A 13,224-nucleotide genomic window follows, 5' to 3' on the forward strand; every position below is an offset into this window, starting at 1 on the left:
TCTGGTTCTAGCTAATGAAAGTTAACGTACTCCCAAATTTTCCAAAAACATTTAATTATTCCTTGGAAGTATTTGTGATCTTTTTTTTTTTTTTGCAAAAACTAGGTCCTGCACAGAAAGTACTGTTATGAGAAGACATTGCACAAAATGGTGCTTTTATCACATTTTCCGAACGCCGGGGAACACTCCGCTCCCGCAGACCTCGATGTCGCTCCTTTCCGAGGAGCCGACGACACACACTGGCCCGCGAAGGCAGACGGAGCCCAGGGGCCGTCCTCTTCCCCCGCGAGCCGTCCCCGCTCCCGAGAGGCCTGCGCCGCGCGCGGCCGTGGAAGAACCTGGAGACGCGCCGGGCCGCGAGGGGCCGAGCCCGCGTCCCCGTGTTCGGAGGAAGCCGAACGAGGCGGCCCGGGCCACTTACCTGGCCCCGGCAGACGCCGCCTCCGGGAGGTGGAAAAAAGGTCGCAGGAGGCAAGCTCGTCTTCAGCCGAGCCTTCCCCCGGGATCCCGGCCCCTCGCCCGCTCCTCTCCACCCCTAACCTGACAGGAAGTCAGGCGACACCTCCCCCGACCCCGCCAATCCGCCTGCCTCCCCCACCTGAGCGTTCAGTCTCACGACGCGGAAGCATCAAAACCCAGCGCGGCTCCCCAGAGTTCAGGCCGCCGCCGCTGCCGCCATATTACAGCCTGTGCGGCAGAATGCGTCAGGGAGGGAGGCGTGCGCCGCGACGGAGAGGGCGGAGGCCGGCAGGGGGAGGGCCGCGGCCCGGGCCCGGGTGACGCGGCGGGAAGCCCGCTCCTGAGCCGGCCTCGGCAGAGCCGGCGCCACGGCCAACGGGGGTCCCCTCTGGAACCTGGCAGCCCCGAAGCCTCAAGGGGAAGACGGTTGAGTCGGCAGGGCCTGTGGCGCCGGCTCCGCCCCTCGTCTCCGGCCCTTCCCGCTCGCGTACCCCGGGGCTGCTGCTGCGCAGGACGCCGCCGAAACAACGCGGGCTTCAGGCCGCTCACCTGCACCCGCACGGTCTCCTCCTGCCGGGCCCGGTCCTGCGGAGCGCTTCAAATCTACCGCCGCCAGAAAAGGCGCTAAAGCCCACTACCCGCCTCCCTCCCCCACCACCCCGTCGCAGTGTGGAGGGGACGCGTCGCGCCGGAAGTACGTCACGGGTCGGTCGACCTTAGTTCCTGGTGCTCCCTGGATTGGGTCACCCCGGCCCTGCCAGGCGTTCTAGGGTGTTGGTGCTGGTTAACTACCTAGTTTATAGGTAGTTTCGTTGATTGGGACCGTTTGTAACTACATGTAAGAATGCCAAATAGTTCGCGAGATGAAGTGCTTCACTTAGAAAACACTTATTTGTCGTTTTTATTGAGAAGAAAGCCCTCCCTTGAGGAAGTTCCGAGCCAGTCTGGGTGTCTTGGGGCCTTGTCCCTACACCAAAAAGGTAGCGGATTCTATTCCAGGCCAGGGCACATACCTAAGTTGTGGGTTGGCTCCCCAGTTGGGGCGCAACCCATGGATGTTCTGTTTATCTCTCACATCCATGTTTCTCTCTCTAAAAAGAAATAAAGCCCTAGCTGCTTTGGCTCAGTGGAGGGAGCGGGTGACTCCGGACTGAAGGGTCCCCGGTTGTGGGCTTGCAGGAGGCAGCCCATGGATCAATGACTCTCTCTCATCATTGATGTTTCTATCTCTTCGTCTTTGAATCAATGAAAGTATATTTTAAAAAATAAAAAACAGCCCTAACCGGTTTGGCTCAGTGGATAGAACGTCAGCCTGAGGACTGAAGGGTCCCAGGTTCGATACCGGTCAAGGGCATGTACCTTGGTTGCGGGCACATACCCAGTGGCGTGTGTGCAGGAAGCAGCTGATTGATGTTTCTAACTTTCTATCCCTCTCCCTTCCTCTCTATAAAAAATCAATAAAATATATTTTAAAAAAAAAATAAAAAGCAATAAAAACATAGGTGAGGATTTTTTAAAAACGAAGCTTCCAGTTCAGCTTCTAGTTAATGCTATGACACAATTTTTTTGTAACAAAGAAAAAAAGTGCTATTTGAGGAAAAAGGAAAATTACAAAGTCATTGATGCTCGTTTTTTATATTTTCACAATACCCCATGGTATAGGTTGTTATTGTTTTGCAGATAAAGAAATTTAGGCACAGGGAGATTAAGTGGCTCCTCTTAAACACAGTTTCTAAATATCAAAGCTAGTCTTTGACTCCAAATACAGTGCTCTGTAGGGGAAACAGGACATATACTGTTATTATTTTAAGAAGTAAGAATCCCTAGATTATGTTAGAAATAAATGCCCACTGCTATTTGGGGGGAAGGGTGCTGGGGCAATCCTTGTGGGGATGTGGGCAAGTTTTAAAGGAACTAGCTAAGGGAACTTAGGTTTTATTATTATGTAAAAAGAATGTAAGTTATAAAAAATAAAAGAACTTAAGTTATGATTTAAATTTTCCACTTATTTACGGCCTGTGAACTAATTATCAACAATAGTTAGACATGTGGTACATGTAAGGGTCTTGTAAAACAGGACAATTCCTTAAGCCATTGATTGCCTTTATTGCAAGGGAGCAACAGCGTACTCATCTTTGGACAGTTAAGTGGTTGCATGATTTACACTTTGCAGTGAGGAGGGCAATTCTGCAAGACCTTAAAAAATCTGATTTATGCCCTAGCTGGCTTGGCTTAGTGGATAGAGCGTCAGCCTGCGGACTGAAGGGTCCCAGGTTCGATTCTGGCCAAGGGCACCAAAAAAAAAAAAAAAAAAAGGAAAAGAAAAGAAAAGAAAAAAAATCTAATTTATATTAAGCATTATTAAGATGGGTTTTCTTGAGTATTGGTTTGTTTGATTTTTGTTTATTTAGCTTTCATCAGAATATATTTTTAATTAGGTATGACATACAGATTAGTTTCTTAGACTTCTACTTACTTGTAGAGGTAATGTGTAAATGACATTGGCCTTAAATTGGTGTATTCTTCCTCTTTTTCATCCATTCAGTCAGAGACATTTTTGAAGAAATGTTACAGATCCTCCTATATAATATATAAAAGCCTAATATGCAAATAGACTGAACAGTGGAATGACCTGTCAATGGGGGGCTGGGCCAGTGAGCAGACGGCACCAGACCAGCCAAGGCAGGTGCCAGCAGGCAGAGGGAGGGGACAGCGATCGGGGAGCGGCAACCAGTGGTGGCGGAGGGGCGATTGGGGGAGGGGGGACAGGGCCAGCTGCTTGCCGGCCGGCAGGGTCCCTCGATGGGCCCACCAGTCGCCTCCCACAGAGGGAGGCCACTGGAAGAGGCCATCGGAGGAGGCAGCAGGACAGTGGGGGGTGGGGCCAGCCCATACTGTCCCTTGATTGGCCCACCGGTCACCTGCAGAGGGAGGCCAGACTTGGCTTAAGCTGTCAGTCGGACATCTCACAAGGGATCCCGGACTGTGAGAGGTCATAGGCCAGGCTAAGGGACACCCCCACTCCCTGAGTACACGAATTTTCATGCACCGGACCACTAGTCATACCATAATTAGCATGTTGAAGTATACAAAGGTAACATTACTAATCTTGTTCTATATATACCATCTTCCAAGAAAAATACACATATATTGTCAATGTAAGAAACATCTACACCTAGAGAATTTTTATGAGTTCATTTGAGCCAAACTGACAACTGCTGGGGAGCAAAATCTCACCAAATTGAGAATATGCTCTAGAGAATGTCAATTTTGCAGCTTATTTTATATATTAGAATCAAAGGAGGTGAGGTAAGAAGGTTTAATCTCTCTTGGTGGGAGATTAAGAAGGTGGGAGAAAGCAAAATGGGGAAATCTCTGGGATTGGATAGAAAATAAAATGGAGAGATACTTCTTTTACATCGGTGGGTACAGGATGGTTAATAATGAGCATTTATAGCACAAGGAGTTGGTATTTGGGGAACAAGATAACAATGAGGGAGTCTGTGTCCTGGTTTTCTGCTGGTGGGTGTTCCTTGAGGGGTCTGGAAAAGGAGAGTACTCTGACATTTCAAAGGTATGTTATCTTAGATGCAAAAAGACAATAGACAGACTCAGGTAAAGATAGGCCTTTGTTAAGGAAGCTACAGGCCTAGGTGTGACTACTGCTTAACCCTTTCAGTTAGAGATTTTTATGTTCAGATCATCTTATGTGGTTACTTTTAGTCTCTGAGTTTGTAAGGCCCACCATGCAGGCCTCCTCTGAGCTTGTCAGGATTAGTATGTGACCCCTTTTTAATCCATAATATGAATTGTCTTATAATTATTTAATAGTAAAATATTAATAAGTACTGTGGGAGCTAAAAAAAATGATACTTTTCCTCCCACCTTCTAGATTCTTCAAACTGGGCTAATAATCAAATTAATGGAGACAGATTAATAGGAGAAAATCAAATTTTTAATACATGCTCATGGGGAATTTATACAGTAATGAAAATTCTAGCAAAGCAAATTTAAAAGAGTTTATATGACCAATTGCTATACCTGTTGAAGTTATACAAATAATCAGGCCAAATTCGTTGAAACTAGACTTATGCAGTAAATTAGTCTTAATTTGGCTATCATTGAGAAAAATGAGGGTGATTTTAGAAAGAAAAATTGTCTTTCAATAGAATCTATAATACACTGTTGTGGACATTAGATTCTAGTTTAGTTAATTGTGTTTAAAGTTTTATTTTTATTTATTTTTAAAATATATTTTTATTGATTTTTTACAGAGAGGAGGGGAGAGGGATAGAGAGTTAGAAACATCAATGAGAGAGAAACATCAATCAGCTGCCTCCTGCACACTCCCTACTGGGGATGTGCCCGCAACCAAGGTACATGCCCTTGACCGGAATCGAACCTGGGACCCTTCAGTCCTCAGGCCCACGCTCTATCCACTGAGCCAAACTGGTTAGGGCTAAAGTGTTATTTTTCACCTGTAAACTGAACTGGGTCATGAATTTTTCTTGTTTTCTTAGATATTTGACTACAACCCTCTGAACCAGCAATTTTCAATCAGTGTGCCGAAAGAATTTTTAAAAAATGCAATATCTGACTATTTAGTCAGGAGCACTGACCTCTTTTCCCTTAGATTGTTAAATAAAAAAATGATAACAGGCAACACAACAATAGCCATCCAATGTCAGTAAATCAAAAGTATACCTTTTTTTCTCTCAGATTAGCAAAATATATAATATAATTTTGGTGTGCCACAGAATTTTAGTAAGTAGTTTATGTGTGCCATGAGATGAAAAAGATTGAAAAGCGCTTCTCTGACCTAATGGTTTCAGTTTTCTCCCATCCTTAGACTTGGAATTATTGAGAACTAAAACTGTATTTTTTCTGAAACTTACAATTGCAGTCCACAGCTGGAAGACATGATGCAAACTTCAGACATCATCACAACAGCTCATGCTTAAACAATCTCAGTGACTGATGCTATGTAAGCCAAGCAAAGTTTACCTGAGCACCTGATGGCATCATCAGAGACATTCAAACCACAGGCCAGGAGTATCTATCAGCTTGTCACTGCCTGCCCACATTTTCCACCAACTGAAGGGAACCTAAGTTTTACCGCCCTGAATCCGCCTTTTGGGATGTTGATTTTAAGCTGGTAATTAAGAAACAAAAGACTCAGAAAGAACCTTTGACCCTCCCCCTCTTTCCTGCTCAAGAAAAATCTGCTTCAGGAAGGATATTGCATTAGCCTAAATAGCTTAATTTGAATTATGTATGGTAGATGGGGCTTCAGGCAGAGGCCTGTTAGGTAGATAACCCCTGTGTCCTGATGCTTCTTAATTGCCTAGCAAGGATTTTTCTGCTATGTGTGTTTTGCTTTTCCTCAACTGCCTGTAAATCACCCAGTTCTCACTTCTGAAATCCTAAGACCCTATTTCCTTTGCTCAAAATGTCATATATATCCAATGCTGCCTCATTGGAATTTCATGCTCATGTGAATTTCCCTTGTGTATGTATTAAAATTTTATTTTCTCCTGTTTATCTGTCTCTGTTAATTTAATTATTAGCCCAGCTGGAAGAATTTAGATGATGGGAGGAAATGCATTAATTACTTTTAGCTCACACAGTGCTTATTAGATACTAGGGGCCCAGTGCACGAATTTGTGCACCTTGAAAGGCACTGTGGGCCTCAAGGCTGCAGTGGGCACAGGGGCTGGTCTTGGCCCATCCTCCACGCCCCCACCTGGCCCCTACCCTGTCTGCAGGTAGCCCTGCTTCCAACGCTGCCGCTCCCACACACTGATGGCGCCAGCCCCACTCACACCCGCTGTCCGCACTGAGTGATCGGGACCGGTGCTGGGCGCCGGCAGCGGGTGTGAGCCACAGCTCCAGCACTGATAGCAGGTGCAAGCAGGGCCAGCTCCAGCAGCAGGTGCAAGCACTCAGCAGGACCGGGACCATGACGCACGGGAGCAAAGAATTTTCAGTAACCACTAGAGGCTCACCCCAATGACAGTGACTGGTGCCCTGCCTTGGTTTGGCGCCCCTGCTCACCTGCTCCACCATCCTGCCACAGCCAATGCCCGCATGTTCCATGCTCTGCCGTCTGCTGCCAATGCCTGCCATGTTCCGCGCGTGCCCCTTGGTGGTCAGCATACATCATAGTGATCGGTTGTTTGTTATTCAGTTGTTCCACTGTTCAGTCTATTTGCATAATAGGGTTTTATATAGAGAGATTATATATATTACAAATGGTGAGATTTTAGAAGATTCTTTTTTTAAATATATTTTATTGATTTTTTACAGAGAGGAAGGGAGAGGGATAGTCAGAAACATTGATAAGAGAGAAACATCGATCAGCTGCCTCTTGCACACCTCCCACTAGGGATGTGCCTGCAACCAAGGTACATGCCCTTGACCGGAATTGAACCTGGGACCTTTTAGTCCGCAGGCCAATGCTCTATCCACTAAGCCAAACCGATTACGGCAGAAGATTCTTTTTTTTAAAGATTTTGTTTTTATTTATTTATTTATTTGGTTAATTCTCATCCAAGGATATTTTTTCCATTGATTTTTAGAGAGAGTGGGAGGGGGAAGGAGTAAGAGAGAGAAACATCAATGTGAGAAAGACACATTGATTAGTTACTTGCTTGGACCAGGCCAGGGATCAAACCTGCAACCCAGATATGTGCCCTTGACCAGGAATCAAACCTGCAACACTTTGGTCCAAGGGCCAATGCTCTACCATTGACCCACACTAGCCTGGGCTAGAAGATTCTTGAAAGATGTTTAGAAGCAGCATTTAGAAGCTGGTGCTGAGCCATGACAAAATTTTCACTGCTCTTTTTCTTAGGAAAAATTGTTTGTTTTTTAAAATTGACACATTTTCTTAGTGTTAAAATATATTTGTATGAAATGATGGTTATGAAATGTGGTAATTGTTTTCTTTTATTAAAATATATTTTATTGATTTTAGACAGGTAGGGAGAGGGAGATAGCAATATCAATGATGAGAGAGAATCATTGATTGGCTGCCTCCTGCACGTCCCCTACTGGGGATCGAGCCCGCAACCCAGGCATGTGCCCTTGGCCGAAATCGAACCTGGGACCCTTCAGTCCGCAGGCCAACGCTCTGTCCATTGACCCAGAGCAGCTAGGGCTGGTAATTGTTTTCTTTCTCTAGATGTCCTTATTTGGACAAATGAAAAATTGGCATACTTTTTTTAAAATCCAAAATGTGTTTATTGGGATGGTTTCCCACTCATCTTGATTTGAGGTGCTTTTAGTGCTGCTTCCTTCTGAAGGAGCATCCTTCTGTAAGCCTTGCTTTTCCTCCTGTTGGCTGACAGAGAACCGTGGAGCAACCAACACACAAAACTACCGTTTGTGCATGGCTAAAGATGTGGTGATTTTATAGCATCCTGGGCATTTTACATCCATGAAATAGGAATTGGGGCTCTGCACCAGGCACCACTTCTTGTGTTTCCTCTTCTCCTCTTCTGGAGAGGGATGGAGGAGATCCTTAGTGAGAGGCATATTGTCGTGGGGAGGGCGTCATCGCCAGAAAGTGGCATACTATTTTTGGTCCCAAATATGTTGACATTTCACTGGTCTGTGAAATCCCAAAGTTTCCCAAATGGATTTGACATGGATTTATTGTTCTAAGAAGGGAGTTGTTGCAAGTACAAGGAAGTGTTATCTCCAACAATACTGTGGCTTAAAGAACAAAGGATTTATTTCTCTCTTACACAGTAGATCTGAGGTGGGTAGGCCAAGTCAGAGCACAGTTTTATTCCATATAGTCATCCGGGACTTCACTTTCTTCCATGGTGTTATTCCAACATGCTCAGAGCCTTGACATTGCATTAGGGTGTGTTGGCTTGGGTTTCAGCTGGCAGGAACAGAAAGAAGTAGTAACAGGAAGTAGCACATGCACTTTGGCTCTAATTCTATCAATGAGAACATGGCCAAACTCAATTACAAAGTGGGAAATGTAATATTGGTGTGTGTCCTGAAAGAAAAAAGTAAAGGTATTTTGGTGGAACATTTAACAGTCTGGACCACATATCCCATTAAAAGGTAGTTGTTTGCACCCTAGCCGGTTTGGCTCAGAGAGTAGAGTGTCGGCCTTCGGACTAAGAGTGTCCCAGGTTCAATTTCAGCCAAGGGCACATACCTGGGTTGTGGGCTAGATCCCTCCCAGTAGGGGGCGTGCAGGAGGCAGCCAACCAATGATTCTATCTCATCATTCTATCTATCTCCCTTCCTCTCTGAAATCAATACTAATATGTGACCATTCTACACTGTGAGCAGACACGAGATTTTGCTGTGATGTTGCTAGTGTTTTGAACTATGTTTAGTCTCCAGCTCTCTTACTATAACTTAAGGTCACTTTTAATATCAGATTTAAAACAAAATAAAATAATTTAAAAATAATCAGAACAGGGATTTCCAAGGAATGACTTTAGTTAGCCCTTGACTTATTTTGCATGCCTTTTTAAAACGTAGGATTATTATTACTATTATTTTAATATATATTTATTGATTTCAAAGCGAAAGGGAGAGAGAAAGAAACATTAATGATGAGAATCATTGATTGGCTGCCTCCTATGCACCCCACACTGGAGATTGAGCCCACAACCAGGAAGTGTGGATCTACAGAATGGTGCTTGGAAGAGAAGGAAAGGGAAGAGGCGGAGCCTGGTGGGGCCTGTGCTTGGGGCTGTGGAGAGGATGTGGATCAGCACCGGACTTGAACTTTGCTCACTGTGTGTGATAGAATTTTTAAGGCATTTGAAGAGCTTTTTCCAGATTATGTTTAAAATTGAAACCAAGCTGTGTGGCGAAGAACGCAAGGGTGGGGATAAAGTGCTCATGACCTGTGTTGGCATTGGCTTCTCCAACCTTAGCAAGACTCTCAAGTGATACTGTCACAGGATCAAAGGCCCCAACACCTACAGACAAAGCAGAAGCTGCCAGGGACCCAGAGGGACTAAGTCCAAACAGGGCAGCATAGCCTCGGGTTTTGAGGCCTTTCTTCACTTTCCATTTAAAAACAATCAGAATATGCAAATAAAAGACATATTTATTTTATTTATTTATTTATTTTTAAAAATATATTTTATTGATTTTTTACAGAGAGGAAGGGAGAGAGATAGAGAGTTAGAAACATCGATGAGAGAGAAACATCGATCAGCTGCCTCCTGCACACCCCTCACCGGGGATGTGCCCGCAACCCAGGTACATGCCCTTGACCAAAATCGAACCTGGGACCCTTCAGTCCGCAGGCCGACGCTCTATCCACTGAGCCAAACCGGTTAGGCAAAAGACATATTTATATCATGTGGTTTCCAGCCATTTCTCCAGTGGTATTGCCATTCCTCAGGAGGCCTGTCACGATGTGCTCCCTTCGCTTACCTGGACAAAGAACAGGCCTGCAGGACACAGTCACGCTGCTAGACCATCGGCACAGCTCCATGTCAGCCATGCTTCCCCGGCCCACATCCCTGGGCTCCTGTCGTGTGGCCGTTTTCCAGACCTGTGGCATCTGTTACTGTTCTTTCTGCAAAGACCGACCTCTTTGAACCTTGGTTCCTGTGTAGGGATTAAATGAGACAACCACAGTGGAAACTCTTTATGAGTAACGCAGTGTTATGCAAATTTCAGAAGAAAAAAAAAACGGTATATGAGACCATTTCATCCCTCATCTTCGGATTGGACTCAGCTGTCTTGGAGACAGATTCTGCTCCCTGTCTGGTTCATTGTGTGTGTGGGGATGAGTGCCTGGGGGTTGGGGGGTTGGGGAGGAAGAGGTCCAATTAAAGTTAATGGATATTTCTTTATTCCACTTGTCAAAGAATTTCCCAAGCTTCTTACATCTTGCCACAATATCTCATTTTAATTTTGATTTGAATTTCCCTAATGATTATTGATGTTGAGCATTTTTTCATGTCCTTATGGTCATGGAGAAATGTCTACTCAAGTTCCTTGCACATTAAAAAATATTTTTTTTTTTTTGCTGGGACCGGTTTGGCTCAGTGGATAGAGCGTCGGCCTGCGGACTGAGGGGTCCCGGGTTCGATTCGGGTCAAGGGCATGTGCCTGGGTTGCGGGCGCATCCCCAGTGGGAGATGTGCAGGAGGCAGCTGATCGATGTTTCTCACTCATCGATGTTTCTAGCTCTCTATCTCTCTCCCTTCCTCTCTGTAAAAAATCAATAAAACATATTTTTTAAAAAAATATTTTTATCATCGAGTTGTAAGAGTTCTTTAAATATTCTGGCTATTAATCCCTTAATCAGATACAATATTTGCAAATATTTTCTCCTGCCTTCTAGAACAAGTTTACTAAAATACCTAATAATAATTGCCCTGGCCCATGTGGGTCAGGCATAGAGCATCAGCTGGAGCACTGAAGGGTCTCAGGTTTGATTCCTAGCCAAAGGCATGTATCTGAGTTGCAGGCTTAATTCCTGGCCTGTGGGGAAGAGTGTGGGAGGCAACCAATCTATGTATCTCTCTCATACTGATATCTCTCTCTCCCCGCCTCCCCCCCATCCCCCTCCACACACACACACACACACACACACACACTCTCTCTCTCTCTCTCTCTCTCTCTTTCTAAAAATCAGTGGGAAAAATGTTCTCTGGTGAGGATTAAAAAACACAAAACACAATAAAAAACCTACTAATACATTTACCCTTGCTTCCTCATAGCATCCAATGTAGAAAAAAAGCCCCTCTTAAATCTCCCCCAAATCATTTAACACAAGGCTAAATAAAAACTATAAGTTCCTCTTAACACCTTAATTTAACATCCCCTGCGGTGTGTTCTGCTTCATTACAATCAGTCAAATTTGTTTAATTTTAGGTGTATTCCTGGTGGTCTTTGATTGAAGGGTATTGTCATAGGTCGTGCTCAGTTTCATCCCTATACTGTAGTAAGAAACAAAATTCCACACGTGTCTTTTTTTCATGTTTATGTTTTCAAATTTTATTTTTCTAAATATTAATTTTTATTGTATAGTATAAAAATGCCAGTCTTCCATGACTGAGACAAAACCTCAGATAGCTGAGAAACACTGACATAAACGACCTGCAACACTTAAACAACTCTGGGATGCGGGGCCCAGCGGCTCTCTCAAAGAGGAACTACAATGCCCATAATTCCTCCAAACCCGTAAGCGACGTCTATTCGCCCGACTTTGCCGCGACGTCCTCTGGGGCATGTAGTGCTTGCATTCCGCCTTGCACGCTGTGCTCACCGGCATTTTTTTTTTCCGGTTTGGGGACGCACAGCACCAGAGGAAAGGTGATGTCTCTCGAGTAAAGACTAACAACTGTGCTATGAGGGAAGGGTGAGCAACACCACTGAGCCCATTGTGTCTATTGTTGGGGATCAGGAATAGCCTTTACTTCTGACCTATCGTTACCAGCTTTCGCGTGGATCCTCTAAAAAGTTGCAGGGCGTTGGAGGAAGTATTTGCGGGCAAGTCAGGGTCAGGTCGCTGCGGTGGATTTTCTTTTCCCACCAGCATGTTTTCAGCCCCGGGGCACAGGGTTCACCTGAGAAGCCGAGGCCTTCTAGGTGATTGGATATTTCTAGAGCGCCAAGATCCAGGGCAGGGGCTGAGCCCATGCCGGCCGAGCCGAGAGACCACGTTTATTCGTTCCCCGCTGCTGTGTGCGGGGCGCGGAGGGTGCCCGTCACTTTCGAAGGGTATCGCCACTTACCCTGTACTGAACCATCTGTACTAAACGGACTGGGAATAAACTAAACCAGTTCGCAGATGGTACCTGTCTCTGATCTATAGCCCCAAGGTCCCTCCTTTGGTTAAATGCCTTCCCCAAGGTTACTTCTTGGGGCAGAGCTGGAGACTTGACACGGGTATTCTAATAATTTGAGTTGCTTGCACTGTCAATGGTGGAGAGATGGGAGAATCTTGAAGGTAACTTTGCTTTGTGCAGGGTTTTCTGTGTTGTGTGTGACCCAGGTGGCCTTGGGTCAGGTTGCTGTTCTGATTGCCACACAGTCGCCAATACTTGGTCTTACCGTTTTTTTCTTGTGGGCTTGGCACAGTCATAGAGAGGAGGCTGAGCGTACGTTTAGTGTTGGGTTGTTAGTGTAATGAGGTGTTCAAGTTGAAAGAGTCGAAATAATGGGTATGATTGCCCCAGCTTCACTAGTACTAGAGTAGTTTTTAAATCTTTTTCAACCTAGCTTTTCTTATCTGTAAAATGCAAACGACAATATCTACCTGGCAGGTCCAGAAAATTTAATGGCATAATAGATTTTGAAAGTCCTTTTTAGAATGTTGCAGAAGTATTAGATGATGTGATTTTAGTCCCAGCTTTAAAACCATTGTTTCTCAACTAGAAATATAAACATTTATGTTTTAATTATTTTTTTAAAATTGATTCTAGAGAGAGAAAGAGGGAAGGAAGGAAGGAAGGAAGGCAGGAAGGGAGGAAGGAAGGAAGGAAGGAAGGAGAGAGAGAGAGAAATACTGACTTGTTGTTCCACTTATTTACGCACTCATTGGGTTAGTTCTTTTTGAAAAAAATTCTTTATTGTTGAAAGTATTACATATGTCTCCTTTTTTGGGTTACTTCTTATATGAGCCCTGACCAGGCATCGAGCCCTCAACCTTGGAGTATCAGGACAGCGTTCTGAGCTACTCGGCAAGGCCTATAATATATTTTTAAAACAAATTATTTTTCATAATTATCTTTAGTTCATGTATTGCTTCACCATAGCTTGTTACGT

General features: G+C 44.7%; 2 protein-coding genes and 1 pseudogene across 4 annotated transcripts in view; 1 reads left to right on the forward strand and 2 right to left on the reverse strand.

Moving 5' to 3' along the window:
• PPIG (peptidylprolyl isomerase G) overlaps positions 1-1,107 on the reverse strand; it is a 40,429-nt gene extending 39,322 nt beyond the window's left edge. The window contains exon 1 of one of the 2 annotated variants that reach the window (XM_070422793.1): positions 1,009-1,107. The gene's annotated coding sequence lies outside the window, so the exon portion shown is untranslated. Of the gene's footprint in view, positions 1-598; positions 689-1,008 lie in introns of those variants that run through there. The other variant, XM_070422794.1, reaches the window with a different exon arrangement.
• A 6,586-nt stretch (positions 1,108-7,693) lies between these two features.
• On the reverse strand, positions 7,694-7,995 carry LOC139015655 (small ribosomal subunit protein eS27-like; annotated as a pseudogene).
• Positions 7,996-11,696: 3,701 nt separating this feature from the next.
• FASTKD1 (FAST kinase domains 1) overlaps positions 11,697-13,224 on the forward strand; it is a 33,787-nt gene continuing 32,259 nt past the window's right edge. Inside the window, exon 1 of one of the 2 annotated variants that reach the window (XM_070422800.1) lies at positions 11,697-11,769. The gene's annotated coding sequence lies outside the window, so the exon portion shown is untranslated. Of the gene's footprint in view, positions 11,816-13,224 lie in introns of both variants that reach the window. The other variant, XM_070422801.1, reaches the window with a different exon arrangement.

This window comes from Myotis yumanensis, unplaced genomic scaffold (genome assembly GCF_028538775.1).
Source record: "Myotis yumanensis isolate MYYU_CA2020_CCGP unplaced genomic scaffold, mMyoYum1.0.hap1 SCAF_8, whole genome shotgun sequence".
Classification (NCBI taxonomy): Eukaryota; Metazoa; Chordata; class Mammalia; order Chiroptera; family Vespertilionidae; genus Myotis; species Myotis yumanensis.